Source organism: Rhea americana, unplaced genomic scaffold (assembly GCF_003343005.1).
Source record: "Rhea americana isolate MKP2758 unplaced genomic scaffold, rheAme1 scaffold_45, whole genome shotgun sequence".
Taxonomy (NCBI): domain Eukaryota; kingdom Metazoa; phylum Chordata; class Aves; order Rheiformes; family Rheidae; genus Rhea; species Rhea americana.
In genome coordinates, this window is record NW_028186590.1 from 2,680,069 (window position 1) to 2,689,726 (window position 9,658).

The 9,658-nt window shown below is 37.6% G+C and overlaps 1 long non-coding RNA gene across 1 annotated transcript in view; it reads right to left on the bottom strand.

The window, feature by feature from the left end:
- Positions 1-4,208: 4,208 nt before the first annotated feature.
- LOC146589549 (uncharacterized) overlaps positions 4,209-9,658 on the bottom strand; it is a 10,306-nt gene continuing 4,856 nt past the window's right edge. The window contains exons 3-4 of the long non-coding RNA XR_014897152.1: positions 8,027-8,766; positions 4,209-7,031 (exon numbers count right to left, since the gene is read on the bottom strand). This is a non-coding gene — a long non-coding RNA (uncharacterized LOC146589549). The remainder of the gene's footprint in view (positions 7,032-8,026; positions 8,767-9,658) is intronic.

Here is a 9,658-nt window from a genome sequence, read left to right on the forward strand (position 1 = left end):
TGCCAACACATCACCTCTCCTGCAATCTTCATCGTCAGGACAGGTTTTCAGCACACTGGCAACGGGCAGAAACCACTGTTCCTGGCCTCTGATGACACAGTGCATTTTTGCTTTCCCTCCTGGCTACCACAGAAGGAAAGGCAAAACGTAGCTATTGCCCACTGACGCGTGGCCAGCTGCTGAAACAAGCCAGGTCTGCTCTCACCTCCCAGCATGACATGGTCCCACACAAAGATGCTCAGACCATGGCGCTGCCTCTTTCCTTGGGTCAGAGCAGAGATTATATCTGTTTATCCAGCCACTCCAGGTTCACTGGCCTGGGCTCCTCAGCAATGAAATGCCTTTTTTTCTGGACCTGGAAACAGGTAGAAAGATGAAGAAGAGAGGATAAGGAAGAACATGGGCTTCTGTAAAATCCTTTCCTTTCTTCAAGCTTGGAACTAAAAGGTCTCTATAGTGTCCTCCGAAGCAGAGGTCGTGTGGGCAGCTGGCTCTGCCCACAGCCTCCAAACCTCTGCCCATGAGGGTTTTTGGGGGCAGTTGCTAGGAAGTCAGTGGGGCAGGGGTGTGTTTTGGGGAAGAGATAKGCATACTTTGGGAGTGGAAGCTGCATTGCAGTCGATAAACAGGTCTATTACAAGTAGCTAAATATTTTCTGGGCTCGGTAGTTGCCTAGTGCAGAAAAGCTGTGGTGAACTGCTGCCAAATTTGGCATCAGCAGGGATTTGGATTGCAATCACTGACAGAAAGTTACACTGCTCTTTAAAATAAACTTGGCAATGGACCCAAGAAAGTTTACCATCATTGATGCGAAAGAAAAGATCAGTGGGAATATGAGAAAATATTGAAAATGAATATTGTATATGCAGGAAGATAACAAGGAAGCCTAAGATGTAAATTATAGTGTTGCCCCATATTAACCTGTTATTCCGTATCTTAGATTTTTACATGAGAGGTAAGTAGAGATTTTATATTTTGGCCTAACTTGGAAATGATCTTGGAACATTTTTAATGGAATACTCTTTTACTTGTAATTTAGTCTTGCTTGTCTCTCACACCTAAGTGAGAGTGAACTTATTCTTTGATTTAATAGTTATGAAAGATCACTCATGACGCAGGAGAAACTATGCTGATATTTCTTCTGTGCCCTTTAAAACTGTTCAGTTGGTACCTATTAAAAGGAGAAAAAAAAAACACTTAAATTGGCCAAAAGAGGTTTAATGTCTTAGCTGATTTTGATTAGCCTTTCAATAGATATCTAGCTTGTTTTCTTATCAGAAAGTTTCTACTTTAGATTTGAACCTTTTTTTGTTTGCGTAACTGCAGGGGGTGAACGAGGCTTCGGTTTGAACAGCTAYTACATTTTTCCTTCAGGTCTGCGTCTCAGACCAAAATATCCGAAAGAAATAGCCAAGGGTACCGAGCAGTCATGCAACTTCACTCCTCTTGCAAAAAACCCCAAAATTACTGTAAACAGCTGCCTACACTGTCTGAAGCTATTATATTAATATCAACCTCTCCTTCTGACTAACGGTACAGGAGTTTCCAGAAGTGCCCTTTTGAGCACCGGTAAAACAGGGAACGTATAGAAAAATAAGCCTATATAGTAAGAGTAATCACCAGGGTATGTTCTCATACAGTGAGATCCTTGTAATTTTAGCAGCCTAATGAACTGTTTAACCTCAATCACCTCACAGGTGTATCATGTCGTTAATGAGACACTTCATGGCATGGAAAACAGACTTGTTTTTTGGTTTATTTTCACAATTGGGCAAGTGGCTGCTCCATGAAGATCAGTATCTTCATGTCACCCATGTTTCCAAAACAAATTTGAAAATCAGGTATGATAATGGACGTAATTAGAAAAGCAGATTACTTAATATAGCATGATGCGAAATTTCCAAATTAGTTATGTTTCCAAATCATTGTATAAGACGGTGGCTATTACCAGTGAATTGCTTTTAACTCTAACTAGAAAATGGTTTTCATGAAGGATAATTGCTTGCTACAGCAAATGCACYGAAGTCCTTCAATCACTAAAATACTTCAAATACATATGCAACTCTCATAGTTCCATCAAATTCAGTGGAATTACCTCCATGGGTTATTATAAACAGATCACATAATTCAGATACAATCAGTTGGTAAAAAAAAACAAAACAAAACAAAACAAAAAAAAAGTATACTGAAGTATCTAATCTCAGTAGTGGAAGATTTTGATTATTATAACATTTTCTTTAAAAATTTTCTTTAAAAMTTGTCTTTAAAAATTTAGTCTCACATTCGTTTGCTACCTACCAGAGTTGAAGAATGTCAAGAGGATTTAGCTTTTGTGTTTGGAAAATTAGCAAGTGATGGATAATATGAAAGCCTGTTTGAGAACTAAACTCTGAAGTAGATGCTATTATACACTCTGTGCCAGTTAACTGAATGTTGCTCTATCTTATTATTACCTAACAGAGTCTCATTTTTTTTTATTTTGACAAAAACAAAACCTTTTGTTATTTTGATTACAGCTAATAATCAAACCACTAGCAGAACATGTTTTTATTAAAATAATGTAGCTCTCTTTAAATGCTTTGTGAAGTCTTATTTATTTCACTGAAATTTCCTTTTTGTGAGAAAAAAATGTGATGAAAGGTTCTGGCAGTGTCAAAATAGCTCATTTTGCCATCTTTAAATGAAAGTCTTATACTTTCCTTTCTGAAATAGCTCTTTACTTTGATTTTTATGTTTCATATAGACAAGTCTGAGATGTGTAAAAAAATCTAAATGGGAAAAAATTGATCCATCTGAAACCAGATTTTTTTTCCACAGAACACTTCAGTAGTGCTGAAGTTTTTCTTGAACTGGGATAAAAATGTTCCTATAAAATTCTGGAAATGTTTTTATTCACCATATAGTTCTAGTTTTGCTTTAAACTATGAAACAGATGTTATTAGAGTTACAAGTCAAATGGCTTATAACAACTATCTATACATATACCTATACTTAAAGTGTGAACAGACATGAAGCTTTAACAGAAACAGTAATCCAAAAACTTTCAGGTTGTTAATTGGAAACTGAAGGACAAGAACTTATCTCAGATGACTTCATTTTGCTCAGATGACTCCAGTTTGGATGACTCCAAATTTTTGAAGAGCAGAGTTAAGACAGAGGAACCACATCCTCTAGATATTTCCYTGAAACAACCAGCTCCCTCCTTGTGTAAGGGGAGATATTCTTTCAGGGAAAAGGTAAATGAATCCACTGAAACTTGAGGGAGGTACAACCTTGCTTTCCCCATTCAAGATTTCCTGCAAACCATGTGATGGTCCTTGTCTTGCAGAGAATGAGGTTCAGCTGTGTCAGAATAACAACCTAGGTTTCGCCCTGAGACAGCAAAGAACCAGCAGCAGAAATAGGTGACATATAATATTGCCATTCTAAAAATGGAGGCAGAAGAAACAAACGTCTTAAGCTTTGGGATGACAGGATGACACTTTCCAGAGCTGGCAAAGGGACATCATTGCCTGCTCCTGGGTGTCACATCTSGAGCCTTTTCGGGGATGCTGCTCTGACCAGCTCAGCACGGTCCAGCTCAGACTGTGGCCAATAATATGAGCAAACAGGATGTAGATGTTCTCCTTGATATTGTGATTTTGCCTAGACCTACATCTAAAGCCAACAGTGCATAGCCCTACGTGCACCACATAAAAACAAGAAATCAACTTGCATGCTTCCCATACATTAAAAAGTTGGCAGCCCATGTTGGCTCTCTTGCTTCAGCAGTAGTATTTTCAGAGAAAAGGCAGATACTCAAAACTTGCTGAAAACCCCTAAACACTCAGAGGTGGGATAAATCCAGGCATACATGGTGATGGCTTAAAAAGYGAGTGCTTATGGTTCTGTCCCCAGAAGAGCATAGCTTCAGGCTGAGTATCAGCTTACCAATGGAAAAAACAGAATGATTTAAAATGTGTTATAAAGAACAACATATATAAACAAATGGAGATAATTTCCATGTTTTCCTTGGTTTCTGTTCATTATGAAGCATATGGCCAATTTCTTTCCTTTCACTACTTTCTCCAATAACCTAGCTAAGTAAACATGATTTGACAGTGTTTATATTATAATAATACAAGCACACAAGTTCTTGCATCAATAATTTAAGCAACCTTTATAAAACACAATAAAAAAATTACAGAGTAAGTGAAATAGACGTCTATCTTCTATTTTTTTTCTTTTTTTGGTGAATGGAATTTATAGCAGTTAGATGGTGTAGCTAAATTCCACTTCTTTGAAAACTTTACAGTACTATAGTGAAGAATACCTGAAGAACAAACAGCAAACTTCTATATGAGTTGCTGATGATAGCAGTCCTGCAATGTCATAGCAGAGCTGTAACAACATTCTGGTATTGGAAATATTTCCCACACAACATTGTAAATGTACTTGAACTCTGATTTCAGCAATTCTTCTCTAATGTCAAGGCTGACTGGAGCAAAGAGGGGGAAGCAGCTACAAACCATGTCTAAATGCAACTCATTCCGTGTTTGCTTCTGATTTTTAATATTATGCAGTACTAAAAGAACTACCAGAACAGTACCAACAACCTACAGTAAGGATGACTGTACTGACTAGACTTAAAGTAAGATCTCCAGAGGTGAGAAACTGGAGTAATATCCAACTGGATTGACAGGTTTGTGCTCAGAAATGTCTAAAATCATCCCTCTCTCATAACGTAATTACTAGCACAGTGAGAATGCCAATAACCTTGGCTAGGTTAGTGGGGGGAAAAAACAAACACAAAATTAGGTATTTTTTAAAGAAAAAGGTAGGTTTGCAATTTGGAATAAAAATAATGGCTCAATAATAGTTGCAAAATAAAAATAACCTTGTATCCCAGTACTGCTCCAACCAACGATGTCCAAAAATGTGCATTCAAGTGCATATTCTMAGCTGGTTGAATGACTATTCACCATCAGAGGTGCTGGATATTCAGTAGGTCCCATTGAAATATTAGAAGTTAACATTACCTTGCTATTGGTAAGAATTCGGATTTCGCAGATAACTTCAGGCAACCAAAGCGAAGAAAACTAGTTTTTGGCCTCTTTTCTGCAAAAAGCTCTTTCGCAGATAGACTCTCTCGATTGCAGTGGAAAGACTGCTCATAGTCTTTCAAGCATTATATTAAACTAGTCAATAAGCAAATAAATTGCTTCGTTGGAATGGGGAAGAGAATGTCAGCAATAAGTGAAGGAAAGGGGAATATCCTTCACGTAAGCGTGCACTCAGAGTTTTGTACTTCATTGCCTTTCACAATAAAACCACAGCATAACTTGGTTTCCGTAAGTGTTTAACGCAYTCCTTGTCATCTTGCTATTTCCACTTGTATGTTTGTGGAATTCTAATGCTTCATGATTAAAATTTTTTAAGGTGTTTTAAAATTATCTGCGAAGTAACTGAGTCAGATTTGGTTGTTTGTGTTATAATAACGTTTGTCAGTACGRCGGAGCAATGTAACAACATGCTGCGAAATATTCCATTAGAAATGCATACTGGGTACAAGAATAAGAGCATTTAATTGATTTACCCTTGCGGATTACATTTTTTACTCTTAGTCATGCATTAAAATAGATGTATTTTACACAGCGACAAATGTACAAAGCATCTCACTTACTAAGCCACATCCGATCGTGTCAGAGTTCTCCCAACTGCGAGCCAGCTCCGCTCCATCTGTGGCAACCRACGGAGGTGAGAAGCAAACTGCATTGCTTTTCAATATTAATGGCGAACAGGCATGTTTCATCATGGGCTTTTAAACCTTCTTAGGCAGCGTAGCAACCCCCTCCAAAAAGCTGAGGGGGCTATCAGTATAATACCATCATGAAGTAAAAAAATTATTACTCTGATTTTAGAGTTTGGAAACTGAGGCTTAGATATGCCATGTCGTTTCCCTGGATTTGCTCAGGAAGACTGTTGGCTATGCTGATAAGAGAATAYTGACCTCCTGCCAAACTAATGGATTTTCTATAGCACCTTCCATACACTGCACATTCAAGATAAATCAACAACAGTTAAATTAGAAAACAATCTTCTTTCTGACAGTTCCTCGTGATGTCTCCCCTTTTCCTACTCCAAGAATTAATTTTTCCTGTTACCTCATTCCATAAAGGTATTTTCACTCTAAAGCTGAGGTCCTAAGACAACACTGGCCATGGTTTTTATATCCTTTTACATGCTGTGCCCCAACGAGCTTTGGAAAGAAGAGGTGTTGCATATTTGAGGTCTTCCCTGCAACACATTATACTGCTTAGAGAAGTACGGAGCAATTAATTATAGAAGTTAAAATTAAGAGTTTCATGAAAATCAGAACAAAAATCACAAAGGCTGCACTTCTCTGTATGCTAAATAACTAGCAAAAAAATATGTTTTCTCAGTAAAACTAAAGACAGCTTATAACCCCAGCAGAAAAATTATTTATTATCAGTGTAAACCTTTCTCATGTTAAAATTTTGTAAAATCTAAATCATARATTGTTAATAAATATATTGCAGAGAAATTTTTTTCTCAAGCAAATATCTCTATTGATGCTGCATCTTGATAAAGCTGACGATCTCATGTCATAGTAAAATACCAGGTCTAACCACGTCATGCTCTGCATGCCTTTAAAAAGGGATGCCCTGTCTAAAATGAGTACCACRTTACAACATCACCCAGCTGAAGTCTTCTGAAACAGTCAGGCAGTATCCTGAATATACTAACAGGCAACATGATAGCTGCTGAACACTGTTCATGAAGTTACCGAAAATTAGAGGGATGGGTAGGACACTTCTAATTATGTGCCCTTCCTGATATTTCCTGAAAGTGTCWTCTTTGCTTTTCTGCTTGCTCAGAAAGCATCTGCCCTCTGATCGGGGCAGCAGAGCTGGGAGGAGGAAGGGGAAGCTCCTTGGGGCGCCTCTTGGCTCCAGAAGGACAATTTAGGACCTTGTCCTTCATACSTCATCTGCTCGTGTTCCACTCACTCAGGATTCATCTGCTTCCTCCTGCAAAAAATGTTTCAAATAGTTTTTGACAGTATGTATGGTGAGGAAGGAATCAAATGAAATTTTCTACTTGCTTTTCACTATTCATTTATATAATATTGACATGTGATACTGAAATTTCTTCCCTGTGTAGCTAGGAGTGAAAAAAATCCATGCCTCTAAGCAATTATTACTACTTCAAGGTTAGAGACCTAAAATGGTCATCACAAGACGGTTATGCCTGCTAAAGACTTGTTACAGGGTTACAGGTTGCTTTAGGTGGTGAATAACATGCATGTAAACTGCTTATGCTGACCACAGACCATGCATGGATCATGGATATCAAGACTGTTTGCATATACAAGTGTTATTTTACAAATAACACTAGAAGAACATTTTTTTAAAGGAGACCAGTAATAATCGGCATGAGATTCTCTATTTAAATTTTAAAAGGGAAATGCCATTCAATACCAGAAGATCACTTGGCAGTCRAACTTTTCGGGATGTAAAGTAATAAGAAAAAAATTTAAAGATGGTACAGTGTAGTAGAATACACTGTACTACCATGCATCAATCATGGAAGAGTATATTTATTTTATATCAAAAGAGAATATTAAATATGTTGTTAAGCATTTTATTTTTTCAAAGCTCTGTAACACATCGCTGAAATAACTGCACCAGAAGTCAAGGAAAAACACAGTTCTCAAGGAGACAAAATGTGGAATACGTGCGGAATTGTTTTGTCTTTGCAGTGCTGCTCCAAAAGCAGATGCATACTTTCGGCGATTAGGGTAAATAATATAGTCATCCACAGTTTAAAGGTCACAATCTAGGAGCAGTATATTTCCTATATGCTSCTGGTATGACTGTGATTAGGTGACCTGCATTTAAAATAACTATAAATAGATAATACTAGTCTTCTGTATACCATTTTGGACTATGAGGACTACAGGTAACGTGGGAGAAAGAGGACTAAATGCAAATATTAAATTCGCAATTCGAAACAGCTTGCTTACCTGCAGTTACATGTCTTTCATGAAATYGGTAAACTGCCAATTTCATTTTAAGAAACTGTAAGCATCTGATCGAATGCACTAGTTTGACAGCTGATAAGCATCGCCTGGAAAGTGTGTAGGATTTTGTGTTTCCACAGCCTAACACCAGCCAGAACTCCACTGCTCTGCTGCTTTCCTTTCAGTCGCTTCTAAACAGTGCTCATGTTGATGAATAAAACATTGCAGTAATCAGTTTGAGAAAACTTAAAGCCAGGGACAAAAAAGTGAAAGTCTGGAAACGTTCTCCGATGGGAAGCAATTAAAACAATATAGAAAAGTTAGGTGTTATTGGATCTTGCATGAAGCAAAGAGAGCAGCGCAGCCATGGTAACTACTGCACCAGTTCATCTTTTCTGATGTAGCTCGGAGGAACTCGCAGAGCTACTGATCTTGCACCTCCTTTATTTTTTTTTCCCCACTTACTTCCTCTTCCTTCTTCATATGAATCATCATCAGTGGGCAGGTGAAGAGGAACTGTCAATCAGCATGCCTCTCCGGGCTCAAGAAATACGATTCTTGTCAATAAAGATAAGTGTATCCCTCCCCCACCAGAAAATATGTTACTCTCTAGTTGCTTGAAGCCCTAAATTACAGGACTAAGCATTTCTTTTCGAAATTTCAAGTCTCACTTGCAATCATTGAATAGCCAGCACAAGACTGCACCAAACTGCCAAATTTTTAAATAGAAGATGCACAGCTTCCTGAAAATAAATAGAAAAACTGTCAGAGAATATATGCAAATAAGTCAAATATGTATAAAACTGTGTTATTTTTTATGATTCTTAAACAGGTACTAGCAAATAAAGAGTCAGAAAACACAAACACGTGGCACTACTCTCTCCTTATTCTCTTTCTTTTTAACTAGAGAAGCCCTTTCTACACAAAAACCTAAAAWAACCAGAAATAATGACCAGTATTCATTACTGATGTCGTTCTACCGTAGTACAGACACAACAGGGAACAGAATTTGGACCAACATCTCAACTACCCTTATTGAGATGAGTATTAATTACACAAACTTCATTCAGCAATTGTTCCTGCAAAGCTTAATCCTCTTAATATGTAATTTCTTATAATAGCTGTTAAAAAAGGTATATTTAACTTAAGACTGGTGTAAAACATTTAAGATACAATAAAAAAATGGTACTCCAGAAACACATAAGCCACCTAAAAAAGAAACAGAAAAGCAGTGTAGAGACCACTTACCAGAGCTACCTGCATAAACTTAACATGCTCATAGGATTCTAGAAATAACTTAAGATTTTGGAAATTCTTATTAAGAGGGATTGCGCTGWCCAAAAACTACATGTTTTGGTGTACTTTTGATGTGGCTACTTCTTTAAATATCCACTTTCTCCGGGGAACAGTTCACGACCAGTAACWTTTTGTACGAAACTGCATGAGCAGGCATAGAAGTACTTAACCACAGGACGCACGGACACACACAGGACACACTGAACGTGCCCAGTTAATTAACATTTGAGGAGGGATGGTGTTAAAGTAGGTACATAAAATGCATAAAGTGGTGCATTCACCATCGTTTCAATGCAAGTCCCATCACAGTCATGATGACTTCCAAGAGGGAAGGATGGG